This window comes from Mus caroli, unplaced genomic scaffold, assembly GCF_978045245.1.
Source record: "Mus caroli unplaced genomic scaffold, Mus_caroli_1 scaffold_8, whole genome shotgun sequence".
Taxonomy (NCBI): Eukaryota; Metazoa; Chordata; class Mammalia; order Rodentia; family Muridae; genus Mus; species Mus caroli.
This window is the reverse complement of record NW_028227263.1, coordinates 100,672,294-100,690,514: the sequence shown is the minus strand read 5'-3', so window position 1 is coordinate 100,690,514 and position 18,221 is coordinate 100,672,294. Positions and strand designations below refer to the sequence as shown.

At 48.2% G+C, this 18,221-nt stretch overlaps 1 protein-coding gene across 3 annotated transcripts in view; it reads right to left on the bottom strand.

Annotated features, from left to right (window-relative positions):
• The window catches only part of Sergef (secretion regulating guanine nucleotide exchange factor), a 204,376-nt gene that overhangs the window by 106,111 nt on the left and 80,044 nt on the right, over window positions 1–18,221 (bottom strand). The gene's annotated exons all lie outside the window — the stretch shown is intronic.

Below are 18,221 nucleotides of genomic sequence, written 5' to 3'. Positions count from 1 at the left end.
TAATGATGGCACCCTGTGTCTCCTTCACAGCTGTGACCCTCATCATGCCTGAAATATACCAGCTGTTCAACAAATACTGGCAGGATAGGTAAACTTCACTGGACTGGGAAGAAGTTGTGTGGGCACATTTCCTTGGACTAAAGCCCCGCACAATCGTCAAGCATCAGGCTAATCAGACTTGAGGTCCCTGGAGCCAACTTCTTCATTTCAAAGATAAAATTATGTCCAGAGAGATGACGAACCAGTGAGCCAAGGTCCCAGAAGAGGGCTGAGGGGAAACAGGGAACGTGCCTGCTATGCAAGCGTGGGGACATGCGTTGGGATCCCCAATACCCATGCAGAAAGCTGAGCTATTTGAGAACCCCAGCACTGGGGAGGGAAAAACAAGTTGAATTCTGGAGCTTGTTGGCCAGCCAGTGCAACCAAATGGGTAAGTTTCACATTCAGTCAGAGGCTCTGTCTCAAAAATGAAGGGTTAATCAATACTGGAAGACTTAAGCCAGCCTCTGGCTTCCATATGCACACACACACACACACACACACACACACCCCACACACACCAAAGGTAAAGCTGACAGGAGTCCCCACCAACACTGACTTCTAGCTTCCATTTCCTATCTGCTGCTGTGATAAAAACAAACAAAACTTGACAAAAAACGACTGTGGGGAAGAAGGGCTTATCTTAGCTCCCAGTTCCTGGTTATAGTTCATCATTGCAGGGAAGCCAGAGGGCTGGAGCTCGAGCCAGATAGCTGGTCTTACAACACCCACACTCAGGAGCACTGAGAAATGAAGGCATCCAAGCTGCCTGCCACTTGTTTGCTTTCTAGCTAGGCTACTTACTGCATGCATACAATTCAGTCCCAGACCTAGGGATTAGTGCCACCCACACTAGGCTGGGTCTTCCTGCATCCATTAGTAACCACAGACATGCCCACAGGCCAACCTGAGCTAGACAGCACATTGAGACTCTTCAGCTGTGTGATTCTAGGTTTTGTCAAATTGAGAGTTAAAAATAGCACCAGGTGTATCGAACGGAAACATTGTTGCCATTAGTATCACAACACTACTTGAGGTCTGTTAAGCCAATGGGCCCATGAAGTAACTCAGTTTCCTTTGGATTCAGAATGATCTTTCCTGGTGGCTCCAACATGGTGCACTGAACATCAGTCCTTCACCTTCCTGCACAGCAATATCCCTCTGCACTACTCACACCAAACCAGGCCGACAGATAGGACCTCCCATAGCAGGCAAGGGATTGGTGAGTTTCCCACTGTAACACTCCACCCTGAGGCATGGCAACAAAGAAACAGGCCACGGCCACCTCCCACTAAGAAGCCCATGGCTGTGAAACCAGGGGCTTGCTACAGGCCCTGGCCAGCAAAAATAGAACATACCTTGGAAGACACTGATGTTCTATGCTCCAAATGAGTGTTTGGCCAGACCAGCCTTGGTATGAACAAGCAAATTGTGTCCTAACAGGCAAGTACAGCATTTTATTTCTCTTAAAATCCTGTGGGATCATAATCCAATTGGTTGAGTTCAAAAACCAACTTCCTAGATTGCCTTCCCAATGAAATCCCCCAGAGCCAGATGGACTCCCGTCAGTGTAGGCACCCCGGCTGGTGGGATACCAAGACCCTTCACCTGGCCATTCTATGTCTCCACAAATCGGGAATGGAGGACAAAGCTGAGGACTGTAAGACATCTGGAAATCCTGAAGCCCTTTCTGAGTCATTAAGAGGAACTTGGCTGAGTGCGACTCTTGTACAGTGTCAAGTACATTATGCTATATTGATATGTGACTTCTTCCAACTTGGCACTTTGTACTGAGCATAAATGAAAGCAAAGCAGAGACGCTTATCAACCGCAGCTCTGCTGAGCCTCGGAATCAACTGGGTCCCAGCTCTAGCAAATTGGAATCAAAGAGCAGACCCAGAAATTTGTACATGAAGCAAGAGTGCTGGGGGAGTCTTCGGGACATGCGAGTGGGGAAAACATAGGATCCACTTCACAGGGTAATCAGGGTGGAACAGAACAACCCCAGAGAGGCTACAGTCAGCCAGAGGAACACATGTCAGCCATCTCCTGCAGAGTGGTGACCACAAACAAATAACAATAAATACAGCGTGTGTTTCAAAATTGCTACAAGAGGACCTACTATGTTCACCATGGAAAGTACGTGAGGTGAAAGGTTTGTGGTCTCATCCAATCATTCTACCTTGTAAACATATGCCAAAATACCATCATGTCAACTCAGAAACGTCAACAATTGTTTTATAATTGTGGACATCCATGCATACACTGGTAAAGGCCAACGGTTAATACCAGTTACTTGTTTTTAGACAGGTTCTCTCCTGAACCTGGAGCTCACTGACTGCCTGGGTGACCAGTGAGTCCCTGGGGCCCCTGTCTGTGCTTCCCTGTGCTAAGACTATACACAGTCTACCATGTTTGCTTTTTACATAGATGCATGGGATCACCACGTATCTCCTCAGCCCCAGTGTAAACAATTATTTCTTGTCAATTAAAAATAAATTTAAAGCATAATTAAGTGGGAACTGGCAAGGAGACCCAGCACGCAAAAGTATTGGCCACGCAAACCTAGCAATCTGATGAAGGTAGGAGATGAGAACCAACTCCACAAAGTTATCCTCCGACCTCTGTGTGCACAGCCTCCCCCATCATGCACACAGCGTAGAAAGGAATTAAAGAAACAAAATACAACCAAATGGAACTCTACAGCTCCTCTTGGCACAGAGCCTGTAAGTGTTGATTCTTGTCATTATTTAGTTATTAGTAATATATCCCAGAGCCTAGCCAGATAATATGTGGTCCCTGAAGCAGCAGGTTAAGTGTCAGCTGGGAAATTAAGAATGTAGAATCTTAGTCTGATGCCAGATCTAATGATGTCAGATATGAATGAATAGAACAGTAGAGGTATGGCCAGAACCATGATTTCCAGATGGTTAGGAAACAGGTTTGAGGATCTATCTATCTATCTATCTATCTCAGACGAGGCTGGCTGATAATACACAATCCTCCTGCCTCAGCCTCTGGAGTGCTGGTATTATAGGCGTACACTGCCTCCATTCACTTCACTTAGAGATTACTGAGTGATTACTCTAGAAGATTACTCTAAACGATTACTCTAGAAGGTTACTCTAGAAAAGGTGCCATGCAGAATGGTACTTCAGTGGTAAAGATGGGCCTGATCTGTGCCTCAAGCAATTTATAAGAGAAATCAGCAGGAAATCAATCAATCTCTCTCTCTCTCTCTCTCTCTCTCTCTCTCTCTCTCTCTCTCTCTCTCTCTCTCTTTCTCTCTCTCTCTCTCTCTCTCTCTCTCTCTCTCTCTCTCTCTCTCTCTCTCCCTCTCTTTCCTCCCCTATCTGAAGTCCATGCAGTGGACAAAAGGCAGATGTGAAGGAAGTTCAGAGAAGGGAGAAATTATCTAGGCCCTGGGGCTCAGGAATGGCTTCTGTCAGCTCATGGGGCCATGTTAAGCTGAATGTGGGAGGCAGAACACAGATGAGCAAGGGACGTGAGTGTCACTGCACAAGAGACATGGAGGTGTGCTGGGAGGTCACAGTTCAGGGCTACCAGTGAGCCCCTCAGCTGCACCTGGGAAACGGAGGCAGAGAGACAGGCCTGTCCCCACTGGGGTGACATCTCAGACAGCTGCTCTGAATTGCTCACCAGAACACATAACAAACCGCTGAACCCCAAATCCTCTTAGAAATGAGCTGGGACAAACACAAACATTTCTGAATTGCTACTAAAATTATTCCCAAGTCTGTTTCCTCCCTTGGAGAGAATTCATATGACTTTGAGTATTAGTAGATGCTGGAAAGATGGCTGAACGTGTGAACAAAGGAAGGGATAAATGAGTCTACAGCCTAGCAGCTGGGGGGATGAGGGAGGGAGGGACGCCTCACATTGCATCATGGCGGGAAAGGAAGGAAGCAGCGGGTGAGAGGAAGGATGATGATGGAGAGGCAGGTGTAACGCTTAGGAGGCTGGTGTGACTGAGCAGGTGAGAAGTCACCAAGTAGGTTAAAGACAATGGGAACGAGAGAAAAGGGAGGGGGAGAGAGATGACAAGGGAGTGATTGACTGGGGGACCAGGAGAAAGGGACATCAAAGTCTCACAGAAGCCTGGAGGCCTGTGCCTAGGAGTGTGACATCAGGAAATGAGAGGTCCGACAGAGAACAAGGTGCTTCACAGATATCGGTTCACTGCATCCTTGTGAACTTGAGATTGTGGGGGTGTTGTGTCCTGACCACATCTCTTGGCCCTTCCACTACTCTGACCTGTGATTGCTGGAATCTTGCTGGTTTCTCACTGCTCTTTCACACGTCAGACCACTCTGCTTTAGGGGCTCTTCCCAGATATTGTCCCTTGCAGCTCCTTGCTGTCAGCAGCTCAGTGAACCCCATTAAAGCTGCAACCCACACTTCCTAAGTGGCTCTCAGAACTACCCAGATCCCCTACCCTGCTCTCTTTTTTAATTCTTCCTTTTGTGTGTTTTTTGTTTTGTTTTGTTTGTTTTTTGTTTCTAAGACAGGGTCTCATGGAGCCCTGGCTGTCCTCAAACTCAATGTGTAGCAGAGGATGACGTAAACTCCTGAGCCTCTGGCATTCTAGAATTAGCTGCATGTATCACCATGCCAAGCTGGACATGGTCCTGGTGAGTTGACCTAGAACTTGTAGGTCTAACAAGCCCTCTACCAAAGCACTAAACCCTCAGCCCAGCTTTCTTGCCCTCAACATAATACTAAATCTTACCAACTTACCTAGGTTTAATAGAGGCCATCTCTCATTAAAATGTAAGTTAACCACAAGGATTTCTGTCCAGTTTTCAATTGCCTAAATCAGTATCCAGCGTCTCATTTGTGCTCAGGTTAAGACTGTTTAAGATCCGTGTCCATTTTACAGGTGAAGACACTAATACACAGAAAGAAAAATGAGCTTTCCTTGAACAGTGGTTGTTACCAGTGGTGGGAAACTGAGTGCAAGCAGATCTGTCCAAGTTCATGGTGTTGGGCAAGTTTCACTTGAGACAGCCAAAGGGTTGAGGCTATGATGTCAGATACAGCCAACAGCCAACAGCCACCATCCTCAAAGACAGTGCACTTGTCTTGGCTGGGAGGTGAGGCCATAGGTTTAGGTCTTGATCTGCCTGTGGCCTGGAAAACAAGCCCTCTAAGATAGACCACAAAGAGAGCAAATGGTTCCATTTTCCAAGTGCAAGCTTGGAGAATCAGGCCAGCTTCTCCAGTGAAGCGGCTGCTAATTTCTCCAGCTGCCTAGATTGTCAAATTACAAACTTATCTTCGGGGAAACGTATCTAACAAAGGGACATGTTCTATTTCCCTTTTTACCACCCATCCAGTGGCTCTGACTTGGTTTAATTGCCATTCCAACCCTCCCTCTCCGAATCCACACATCACAAGGCATGCATTTATAGTGCCTCGCATTAATATACTGGGGCTTCTCAGAATAAACGGGTTTGGCAAAATGTAATTATCTCCAGCAAAAGAGTTGGTTCTACATTTTGACAGACATCTGATACATTATTGTACTCGATGCTAAACCGTGAATCTGCAGAATTTAAAAGAAAGCATTTTTTAAAGGTTCAAGCCTATTCATTATTAAATTATAAAGCTGGCCATTTATGATGAGTCAGTACAAAAACAGAGGGCAAGCATGAAAGGCTGCAAGGAGCCCGTGTTCACGTGACCCCCGACATCTGCAAGCCAAGGCCACCGTGAAGGTGGCATCGCCTGAGCACAGCACAAAAGCTAGTGTACAGGACAGAGCATGTTTTATTGGGGTTATTATCCTGGTAGCAGAGTCTCCAAGCCGTTCACATTGTTCATTTGTTTGTGCATTCCACAATCCCCTCCCTCCTAGAGAGAGGATGAGTGCCAAGAGAGATACAGAAATGGGGTGGTGAGGGGTTGCAGGGAGCAAGACCTAAACTGCATTGAGCAGGGCAAGCAGAGGTCAGCAGAGCGAGGACAGATGAGAAAGAGAATGATACCAGCTCAGGCAAAGGCCGGGAAAATGGAAAGGGCATGTGACTCTAGGAAACCAATGAGAACCGGCCTAGGATGACAGATCCTTGGACCAGAGAAGGCACTGGGAACAACCTTGGCCCTCTTTTTGTGCTAAAGATAAAATGCAGACTTCTTAGTGTAACAGTAAGTGGTCCATCTTCCTTCACCTAAAGTCCCAGCCAAGTATCCCCAGCCACAGGCACCAAGCCCCGAGCACTTGGTCTTGATGATGAGATGGAGAAGCTGGCTTTAACAGAGAACTCAATGAAATCCAAGCTCCCGGGACTTGCTGAATCATCTGCACTTCAGGAAACCATGTCCTTGGGAGGCAGGAGTATCGCTTACACACGGAACTGTGCCTGTCCACGAAGGACAAACTGTGAACCGTTTAACACTGGCCTTCAATTATTAAAGGAGTCCCAATGAGCTATGACAGAAAGACAGATCACATGCTCCGACCGGGCTCTGGAAGCCTGGCCTTATTCATCCTCGTCAGCACCAGCCAGGGGAAGGCAGAAGGGTCTTGTGGGAGTTTCAGAACCAGATTATGACAAGGGCCTCTGCATACCCTGCAGGGAGAGACAGCCATGCTCAGCACGAGAATGGGAAAGTACGAGAACCTGATTCTGCAGAGCGCTGGTTGTATCCTAGACATCACACTGTGTGGATGGCAAAGCCTGCACTAACGTTGGCTCCTTGGCGGGCGCCTGGCCTCCTGGGGACATTCAGGAGTGTCCCTAGTTCTCTGCCTGAAGATCTTGGGAGCAAGCAGCACAGTCAGGACAAGGTCTAGAACCAAGCCCAGCTGCAATTCTGGCTCTGCAGCCTCAGTTTCCCCATCAATAAATGTAGATCCGAGGGGCTCTGAATACTAAATAATAAGCCATTGTGCAGTGAGCATAATGAGCTTAAGAGATACGTGCTAGACTTTGCTCCCCATTCCCTTTATCCCTTCCTTTCCTGTCCTAGAAAATTAGACGTTTCCTAACTAGGTCGCAGGGTTACCGTGTGTGTGTGTGTGTGTGTGTGTGTGTGTGTGTGTACACATATGTGTGTGCAGGCACGTATACATGCACATGCACACAGAGGCCAGAAGTTGATGGGTTGATGTTGGATGTCTACTTCAATTCTTCCTACCTTGTGTTTTCGGATGGGGTCTCTTCCTGAACCTGTCTGCTTAGGCCAGTTGACCAGCAAGCTATCGGCTCCACCTCTTCCTGCCTGAGCTGAGGTGACAGATGCTTAAAGCCATGAGGGTTCTGGAGCTCTGACTTAGGTTCTCATGCTTGCTTGGCAAGCACTTTAAGCCCTGAGCCATCTCCTTAGCCCGCCATCTTATTTTCTGAGGCAGTCTCTTACTAACCCTGTAGCTTACCAATCCCCTAGGCCTGCTGAGTTAGCTCCTGTCTGCAGCCGTCAAATGCTAGGAATATGGACCTGCACAGCCATGCTAGGCTTTCCTTAGAACTCAGGTCCGCATGTTGCATGGCAGGCACCTTACCGATGGAGCCATCTCCCTAGCCCTTTCACCTGTTCTGAGTACAGACTAAAGCGTTTATCCTATGGGGCATTCTCCTGGCTCCACACTTTGACTGTGGCACTTCTCCTCATGGCAAGAAAGGGATAATGAGTCCACAGGCTCTTTCCCATCTCTCCCAGCTCCTACCTCAGACACCCTCCCCTCCCCATTGCATTGTTTGTATTCCTCTCTTGCTGGCCTACACTGTTGGGCTTTGGCTGACAGGGGATCTGTGACCTAGGGTAGAGGAAGTGCAGGCTCCAGGTTCCTGAGAAGGCAGAAGTTAAGGATGGATGTGTAAGTGTTTAGAATGTGAGACAAACAGCTGGCATTTGCTATTTCCTTGTCCTTAGCCTTGTTCTCGCTTTGTCTGTTGATTCCTGTATACTCGCTGGTCTAACTTGGCACGGGCCGGGAGATCACCTCTAGGCTGAGCCTGGATTCTGTCCCTGGCCTGGTTTAAGCTCTCCTTAGAAAGTGGAGGCCAAGCCTCAGTGCCTCTGCTCCACTAGCAGGACAGGCTTCAGCATGCCAGAGGTTGGCTAGCGGAGTGGGGTGAGAGGTACACAGTGCCAGAGGGCCCGTCCTGAGACATGTTCTTAGAAGTTTTGTCTTGAGGCCAAGAAAAAAATTCCCTAGGATGGAAACGCTCCAGGAAGCCTAGACAATGACAAATGAGCTGAACAAGGGCGATCCCCAGAGACGGCTAGTACTCTAGAAAACTTCATACCCTCAAACACACCTCTCACACCAAGGGTGGGTCTGTGGAGGAGGGAGGAGGTGGTGCAGACTTCAGACTCCTGGGAAAAGAGGTGCTGTACTTGAGCCAGGGCGTCTTTAGAGAGCGAACAAACAAACAAAAAAAAATGGCTGACATTTCCAATTTAACACAGTGCTGGGTGATGCACTGTGCTGGGTGATCCCACAGTGCCTAAAACAACCTCATCGTGCCACGCCGGCTTCATAGTATGACATGGCATAGCCCTCTCAGTTGTGACTGCCTGTAGGAGACAAGCACAAGTCTGGCCCCACAGCTCCCAGGGCCCTCCTTTCTCCCTGAGGAGATGCGGGCAGCTAATGGTTGCCAAGAGTGACTTTTTCTTCAGTCAGTGGTACAGCCCTTCTAAGTAGCCTATAATTAAGAAAGAAACACCAATTAAACTCTCGGGTTCACCATCCTGCACTTAAGCTGAATTCTTTCTATTATCAGTGCCCTGTCTGAGGTGAGCAAATGTTTGCTCACATCTCCTCATGAAAGGTTCGAGGAGCACTCACCATAACCTTGGCATCCTAGGATGCTGGCTTCACTTTCCAGTGAGACAGCAAGCTCCCAGAGGGAAGTCGATCACACTGGCCTTACACATCTTGCACGGTGCAAGCTCATCCCAGCACGGTGCAAGCTCATCCCAGCACAGTGCAAGCACACCCCAGCACAGTGCAAGCTCATCCCAGCACAGTGCAAGCTCACCCCAGCACAGTGCAAGCTCACCCCAGCACAGTGCAAGCTCATCCCAGCACGGTGCAAGCTCATCCCAGCACAGTGCAAGCACACCCCAGCACAGTGCAAGCTCATCCCAGCACAGTGCAAGCTCATCCCAGTACAGTGCAAGCTCATCCCAGCACAGTGCAAGCTCATCCCAGCACAGTGCAAGCTCATCCCAGCATGGTGCAAGCTCATCCCAGCACAGTGCAAGCTCATCCCAGGACAGTGCAAGCTCATCCCAGCATGGTGCAAGCTCATCCCAGCACAGTGCAAGCTCATCCCAGCACAGTGCAAGCTCATCCCAGCATGGTGCAAGCTCATCCCAGCACAGTGCAAGCTCACCCCAGCCAAGTCCCTTAAATCTCCAAACTCTGTGTTTCCCAGTGTGTGAAGTGTGGAGGATAATAACCCTGACCCTTGAGGAGAAAATGAACAAGCACAGGGGAAGCCTTTCCTGGGTCAGCCCAGTGAGAGCCTGCGTGACAGTGAGCCGTTCAACAACAGTTAGCTAGTGAATGGATGTGGGCTAAGAGAAAGTGATAAACATTCAAGGAAATGATTGCAGAATTGTGTGATAAATAATTTAGCGGGGATGCATCTCAATAACAGTTGAACATGGTGGGGAGCAAGCGCCAAGTGTCGCCTTGGCGAAATGAAAGAGACCAGAGAGGAAGAAAGAGATTCTTAACAACTAAACCAGGCCTAAGAGAGAGCATGTGTCGCAGGAAAGTGGCCAGCACCAGGACACCTCATGTTTGGGAGTTGCATCTCCAGTTACAAGTAGATCTGTTCTACTCCAGGAGAGATCAGGAGGCAAGTGCAGCCTGTCTGCTTTGCCTGGGGTCCTGAATCTATCTCTCCCTGTGATGCTGAGAACCTCTGTAGGGCACAGCAAAGGCACTTAGGGGTTGTATGGATAAACTGAGGCAAAATGGCCATAAAGGAACTTGGGTTTGGTTATGGAGAAAGAAACAGGGAGAATGAGGCAGGCAGCCCCAGGAGCAGACAGGACGCCAGAGGAATCGCAGCTGGGCCCGGGGGCTGCGCCTTCACATCCAGGGTGGCTCTACATATACAGCAAAGGCCTTTGCCCTGTGTGTTCCTCTTCCATTGGAGCAGCCACAGAGCAGAGTGAATACGGAAAATTCCAGCAGAAAGATTTGACCAAAGTGAGCAAGCCCAGAGGTCACAGTCACCACTGATGAGTGGACAGAGCCACCTCCAACCGGCCTGGCTGGGATCAGGGCCAGCAGTTTTCTACTTACACGCACACTCAGAACACAAGTTCCAGTGACAGGACCTTTCAGGTGCTCTTCTTCTTCTTAAGGCCATTTATAGAAACCCAAGGTCCTCTGGGTACCCCAAAAGAAAAGAAAAGAAAAAATGCTTTGCATTTAATCTCTCCTCAAAGATAAAATAAAGCAATGGCCTCTTTGTCTTTCTTTGGTCACCAAGAAAAAGAGTGTCTCTAAGGTGCTCACCAGCTGTCCAACAGATACACACTCCTGTCCATTGAAAAAGCCTCACTGTGATGGCCCTGAGCAGGGCAAGGGGGAGGTGAAGGAGGGGGGCAGTCGGCGGGCTCAAGACTGCACATGCCTGTGCCCATGCCCGTGCCCGCGCCCGCGCCTGCTCCACACACAATGGCTGCTACTGCGGCTTCCGTCTAATTAGACAAAGCAAGCTAATGAGTGGGCAGAGCAGCACTCAGTCCCACTGTTCAGACCCCAGTGCTTCTTCCTTATTAAAAACAAAGAGACCCAGGGGCTCGATCTGGCAAAAATGCACACAGAGAGAGGCACATTTCCCATTTTTAGAAGTTTTGCATTAAAAAGAAGAAGAAAAATAAAAGAAAAGAAAAAACAAAGCTAGCATCGGTTTACTAAGTACCAAGACTCCAGTGTGCAACATCAAGGCCTTAGGCAGCACCTTGTCCGCACGGTTATGAGTTGTCTGGGAAGGAGCCCCGCACTCGCAGACCAGTGCTCCTTCTCAGCGGCTGTGCTCTGCTAGGGCTCAGAGTGCTGCCTGACTCCCAAAGGCTAGTATCAAAGTGAGTCTGCCAGTGTGCCGTGGTCCATAAAGGACTTGGTTAACACCTACTCAGCCACCAAACATTTACTGCAAGCCTACTAAGTGCCAGACACTGTTCCCCTCAACTGTTAGTGATATCCCCAGTGCTACAATTATCCCAGTTTGGGCTTAAAGTGCCTATTCCAGTTCTGGTGGGTTCAAGTACACTCAGGCTCTTCCCCCCAGCCCACCCTACCCCCAGTTAGGGTGTTAGTCACCAGCCTGCCTCAGGAGACACCTAATGACATACTGGCACTAGGGGGTCCCAGAGCACACTGGTATAGATGATGATAAGGACAGGAAGGCTATTTGTCACTTCTACTGCTCCAGTAGCCTCCAGAAACTTCCAGAACAAGGTGGTTTCACAAGCAGGGTCAAAAACAAAAGGGTAAACAAGTAAGCAAGTGACAAGTCCCTGTGTCTCCCCGTCTCCTGCAACCTAGTGTCTGCTTACATGGATAAAGCCCGCGGCCTTCCCTGCAAGCTCGTCCCTGACCTCCCTGGAGAGTCCTCAAGTCTTGGCGTGCTTCCCTCCCTGTGCTGCCCCTGTTCCTTGGTTTTCATCAAGGTGCATCTGTCTCACTGAAGGACCCAGACCCAGCCTTGGGCCAGAGGTTGAGAACGTATGACCTTGCGTTGCTTCTCTCTGAACCCCCCACAATCACGTGGTCCACCAAGACCAGACTTCTGTTTTGCTACTATTTCTAAAGACCACCTGAATGCAGAAATGAGCCTTGGAGCCTCCTGGGGACAATGCTTCCCCTCTGTCCCCCAGCACAGCTCAGCATCTAGAGAACAGTAAACCCTCGATAAGTACATAGGGAATAAAGTCTGCCTATCAGATTGTCTGCTCCTCATCCTCCCCTCCAGCCACGCCCCCTCCCTGATGAATGAACCACTTACTGCTTGACATCCCTGACCATGTTTCTAGGTCAAACTCACCTGCCCCCATTCTCAAGGCGCCCCCTTTGCCACTTGGTACTTTTTCTGAGAGTCAACATATTAACTGCATTCTGAAGTCTAGAGGCTGGCTTGATAGCCTGGACCCATTAGCTCCTGGAATCTGAGAGCGCAATCTGGATACTTAGCCATCTGGTACCTTTTGGCACTACCCACTTCCCCTTGTCCAGTGAGGGGGAAACTCAAGTCCTCATTAACATGCACTGCTGAGCATCAAGCCTAGCATGAGGGCACTCTGAGATCAACACCAAGAGGGCTCACATCGCCAAGCAGAAAGGGCCCCAGGCACATTCAAATAGAGCTAACCTAGCCCATAGTTCCATGCAGCTGCCCTAAACCTGATAATGCAGCTAGTATTATTTCTGCTTTTTCCCCCCACTTCTAGATCAGCAGAGGAGCTGGGCATGGTGGGGAATGCCTATCAGTGGTACCTCGCCGGCTGAAGAGGAAAGATCGCAAGTTCAAGGCCTGGACGACAAACCAAGAACCTATCTCAAATAAAGTAGGTCAGCGAAAGAAAAGTACACATCCGTCAATAAGACAAAAAGACCACCAACAGATTGGGAAAGGATCTTTACCTATCCTAAATCAGATAGGGGACTAATATCCAATATATATAAGGAACTCAAGAAGGTGGACTCCAGAAAATCAAATAACCCCGTTAAAAATGGGGCTCAGAACTGAACAAAGAATTCTCACCTGAGGAATACCGAATGGCAGAGAAGCACCTGAAAAAATGTTCAACATCCTTAATCATCAGGGAAATGCAAATCAAAACAACCCTGAGATTCCACCTCATACCAGTCAGAATGGCTAAGATCAAAAATTCAGGTGACAGCAGATGCTGGCGAGGATGTGGAGAAAGAGGAACACTCCTTCATTGTTGGTGGGATTGCAAGCTGGTACAACCACTCTGGAAATCAGTTTGGCGGTTCCTCAGAAAATTGGACATAATACTACCAGAGGATCCAGCAATACCTCTCCTGGGCATATATCCTGAAGATGTTCCAACCGGTAAGAAGGACACATGCTCCACTATGTTCATAGCAGCCTTATTTATAATAGCCAGAAGCTGGAAAGAACCCAGATGCCCCTCAACAGAGGAATGGATACAGAAAATGTGGTACATTTACACAATGGAGTACTACTCAGCTATTAAAAGGAATGAATTTATGAAATTCTTAGGCAAATGGATGGATCTGGAGGGCATCATTCTGAGTGAGGTAACATATTCACAAAGGAACTCACACAATATGTACTCACTGATAAGTGGATATTAGCCCAAAAACTTAGGATACTCAAGATATAAGATACAATTTGTTAAACGCATGAAACTCAAGAAGAACGAAGACCAAAGTGTGGACACTGTGCCCCTTCTTGGAATTGGGAACAAAACACCCATGGAAAGAGTTGCAGAGATAAAGTTTGGAGCTGTGAAGAAAGGATGGACCATCTAAAGACTGCCATATCCAGGGATCCATCCCATAATCAGCTTCCAAACGCTGACACCATTGCATACACTAGCAAGATTTTGCTGAAAGGACCCAGATATAGCTGTCTCTTGTGACACAATGCCGGGGCCTAGCAAACACAGAAGTGGATACTCACAGTCAGCTATTGGATGGATCACAGGGCCCCCAATGGAGGAGCTAAAGAAAGTACCCAAGGAGCTAAAGGGAACTGCAACCCCATAGGTGGATCATTATTATGAACTAACCAGTACCCCAGAGCTCTTGTCTCTAGCTGCATTTGTATCAAAAGATGGCCTAGTAGGCCATCACTGGAAAGAGAGGCCCATTGGACTTGCCAACTTTATATGCCCCAGTACAGGGGAATGCCAGGGCCAAGGGGTGGGGGTGGGTGGGTGGGGGACTGGGGGGGGGGGAGTATATTGGGGACTTTTTGGATAGCATTGGAAATGTAATTGAGGAAATTACCTAATTAAAAAAAAAAAAGAAAAGAAAAGTACACATATGCTACATATACCATAACGAGAAACGGATAGCCTGGGATTCAGTCTTGCTCTCTTCCGCTAATTTACTGTGTGACCTCAGCTAAGTTGGTGTCTTGCTCTGGATTGCTGTCTCCTTCTGGAACCATCTGTAAGATCCCTTCTATGCCTGATGTTCAGCAGCCACAGCCCCTCCACCCAAGCACAGGTCTTAGGCCACAACACCAGCTCTGCTGGAAACGTGTTAGAGATCCAGCGTAGACCAATTCGGATCTGCAGAACCAGAATCCAAAGTTTCCTAAGATCCAAATGCAATTCTTCACGCAGGTTTGAATGCACTATTCTATACTGTAAGGTAGATTGTGTTATAAAACATCATGAGTTGACAAACTCACCCCCATTCCAGACCCCAGCATGCTTGCTTCCATGTGTCATCCAAGGTCCTTGTCTGGAGAAGGTCTGATCCCACCCACCAGACCCCAGCTCTGTGACACAAGACTTGAGAACAGCTGGGCAGTGAATAATTTCTAGCAGGCTTTACTGCTATCTCACGCGGCAAGAGGGCAACAGTGCCAAGTTCAACCATGGGAAGTTCAACCCAGACTCTCAGCCATGGAGAGAGACAGAGACAGAGAGAGACAGAGACAGAGAGAGACAGAGAGAGACAGACTCAACTTCCCTGTCAGTTCCTGCAAGATATCACGGCCATCCAATTTGCTGCTGTCATCTCTATTTGTTTCCTTACATGGAAGCCTTCTCCGAGAGACACTGCTTTGCTCTGGATTCGCTCAACTAGAAACCCCAGCTGGCTGTCTTAAAGGGACTTCCCACGTGACTTTGGAAAGATACCTGGAATTCTTAGTTCCATAGTCTGCCGCTCATCTCTTGCTATTAATTCTTTTCCTTTGCTTTGTCCTTTAACAAACCTATCCATCTAAAACAAAAATATGCTATGGTAGCTCATTCTCCATATGGAACAGGGCTTCTAGAAAGATCTAGGCCACCTCTGGGTGATTACGGCATCTTCTACAAGGAGCTAGAGAAAGAATACACACCACGGGCATTCACTGAATGCCCGGTAACTAATAACAAGGAACAAGTGCCTGGCAGAGAGGCTGCAGGGTCCTCTGAAACTCAGCTGTCTTCCAGAAAAGAAAAATCTTCAATAACTTTAAGAGTCTCTAAGTTTGAAATCTTTAGCTAAAATGGCTTAAAAATACTAATTACGCTCGGAAGTCTAACCAAAGAATGAAGCAAGCATTAGTGGCTCTGGAGAGCCTTCTCTCCTGGAACACTGCCCGCTGGCACTGAGCAGAGCTCTAAAATCAGCAAAGAGGTCACCTCAGAAACCACAGCCCTCCTACCTCCGGCCACCACAGTCATAAGCCAGCCCTCCCTACAAGAAGCTCAGTGTCAACTGGGATGGAATGGACAAGACCTCTCTCACCAGGATCCCCTGGTAGGGTACCACAGGGAGGGTGGGACTAGGTGCCCAGCAAGGTGGGAGAGGCTAGGGCTAAACTAGTCCTGTGGGAAAGAAGTGCAAGCAAGGAAGAAGCCACTCCGATCAGCTTTACAGAACAGACCTTGCTTTCCTCTTGGTGAGCCTTGAGCTGACAAAGTCTCCCTCAGCCAGTAAGGTGTAGAGACAGGCCAGAAGTCTGTCCCTGGCTCTCTATGACACAACTCCCCAGGTCTCTACAGATGAGAGGTGGTCACTTGCTCTGTTATCAGGAAGCCTGACCTGTGTTCTACTGTGGGCTTAGAATGGCTTGCTTTGGTCACATGACCCCCTGTGCGAGGGCGGAGTTTAACTGTCTCATTTCTTAGCAATGTGAGGAAGGGTGGCTAGGTTCTCTCACTGTGGACATGTTTACAGCACATAAGAAAGGGTCTCTCCTCAAAGTGCTCTTGATGTCACACTAGCACACAATAACAAACAAACAAACAAACAACAACAACAACAACAACAAAACTAACAAGCCTGGAAGCCATGCTCTGGAAACCTCTACATACTAAAACCTCCCCACCAGCTCACAACTTCAGGATCACATGACTGTACAGGACCTCATTTCCCTACCAATCATGAGCAGAGACCTGTGAGACCCTCTGCAAGTCATGAGCCACAGCTCTAGACAGCCTCCCTGAGTCAACTGTCAAGATTTCCCAACCCCATGTAGAATGGAAGAAGCAAAGAGACAGAGCTGATCACGCTCTGTCGTGCTCCTTGAATCTTACTTCTCCTGCACTGCAGTCGGTGGGAAGGCCACCGTGAGTAGCATCAGCAGAGAGCAGGACACTTGCCCTTGGGGGTCGCTACTGAGAGCTGACCCTGGTAGACGCTGAGACGCACTGTTTCCAGGATGTGTGTGTGTATGTGTGACAAACTGAGTTCATCAGGCACCCATCAGCAGGTATACCATCTTGTACTTTCATCTGTCCCATCTGGACTATGCCTTCTGTGAGGATGTGGTGGCAAAGCCTGACTCCAGCTATGGTGGCCTGCGCACGCACTCACAGCAGTTCCTTAAGGAATTCTTACAAAGCAAGCAATGAGAAAACCCAAACGGCAAAGATGAGTTGACAAGTCATTTGCTCAATTTCACTGATGGCCATCAAGACTGCCCTTCCAAGCATCCTGGGCTGGACCGGAGAGGAAGGAGAAGACCCTGGGGGTTTGGGAGATTGAAATGTGGGGAAATGGGGACTCACAGCTTGGACCATTTCCTGTACCAAAGAACACTAACAAACTGGCCCTGTTGCCTAGTCAATCCTGAAATGCTGTATGCTGCTCTTAACTGAATTTTCAGGTCAGGATACTTCTGAGAAACTGAGTGGTGTTTGGTTTTGTTGCCTCACTGTGAGGATTAACATTTGCTGAACCCTGACCTATAGAATTCTATGCCACTAACTAGGACTTCTACAAGGGGAAAGTTCCAGACTCTCTCTGGGCCACCTACTTTGTTGAGTGTAAAATCACTTAAGTAAGGCGAGTTGACTGATGGAATAGCCTGTATTTCCTATCTGCTTACATAACTCTGCATTGTCAAAGAGCACTGATAACCAGTGCTGTCGTTTCGCATACCCCTAAGGGCGAAAAACCTCCTCTGGGGCTCTTTCTACATTTGTTTTCAATTGTCAGATTCCCCAGAGGAGAAAAATCAAATCACGGCTGCTATTCCGAACCTCGTGCTCTGGGCAGCCACTCAGGAGACAATAGGACAGCTCCATTTCTGATCTCTCTGAGGTAGGAAGACACCCCATAGCATAAAGGAAAGATGGAACGTGTGTGTGTGTGTGTGTGTGTGTGTGTGTGTGTGTGTGTATACACATTCAAAATATAGGAAAGAAACCCAAAACAGGCTGACGGGAGGAGCTGGGGGTAAGCTGTTTGGAACCATGATGCATTGCAAGGTAACTTTAGTTATTATGTAAGAAGCAAAAGCTTTCCCCAGCATCCCATTCACATATTCATTCAGCAAACATCCATGGGAAAACCATTAAGTGCCAGGCACTGTGACAGGCAGGTAGTAGAACACTGGTCCTCTCCACAGTGCTCCTGCCCTCAGTCTGCGTGGGCCTTTCAACCTCTGCTGTCTTGGGCCTGGTTTAAATGCTCCTCCTCCATGAGGTCACCCCTGACTGACCCCCTACCCAGGATGAAATCAGGCTGGTCTGGTGCATATCACACCACCATTCATATTCTCTCTCTCTAAATCTGCCCCCCAAAACACCCCACCCCACCCCTCTCTCTTTTGCAGCATTTTGTATATGGACTTGGGATATGTGTGTGGGTGTTATGAACACCACAGTGTACACGTGGAGGTCAGAGGACAACTTATGAGAACCAGTTCACTCCTTCCACTATGTGCTTCCTGGGGCTTGATTGTGGCTCTTCGGGCTTGAGAGCAAGCTCCTTTACCCACTGAGCCCCTATCATTTCTCTGACATTTTTTAGACTCATCTGTCTTCTCCATCCCATAGGGAAAAGTATGTAGGTGGGGTCTGCCTCTCCCGTGACTAGTATTGGCTAAAATACAGACCATTAATCAATGCCCTGGAAATAAGTTTTAAGAGCTGGAGCTCATACAGGCAAAAACTCTTAAGCCCTGAATACACTGAAGTATGTACAGGATCAGAGTTCAGCTAACTCTCATCAGAACCCAACGTCA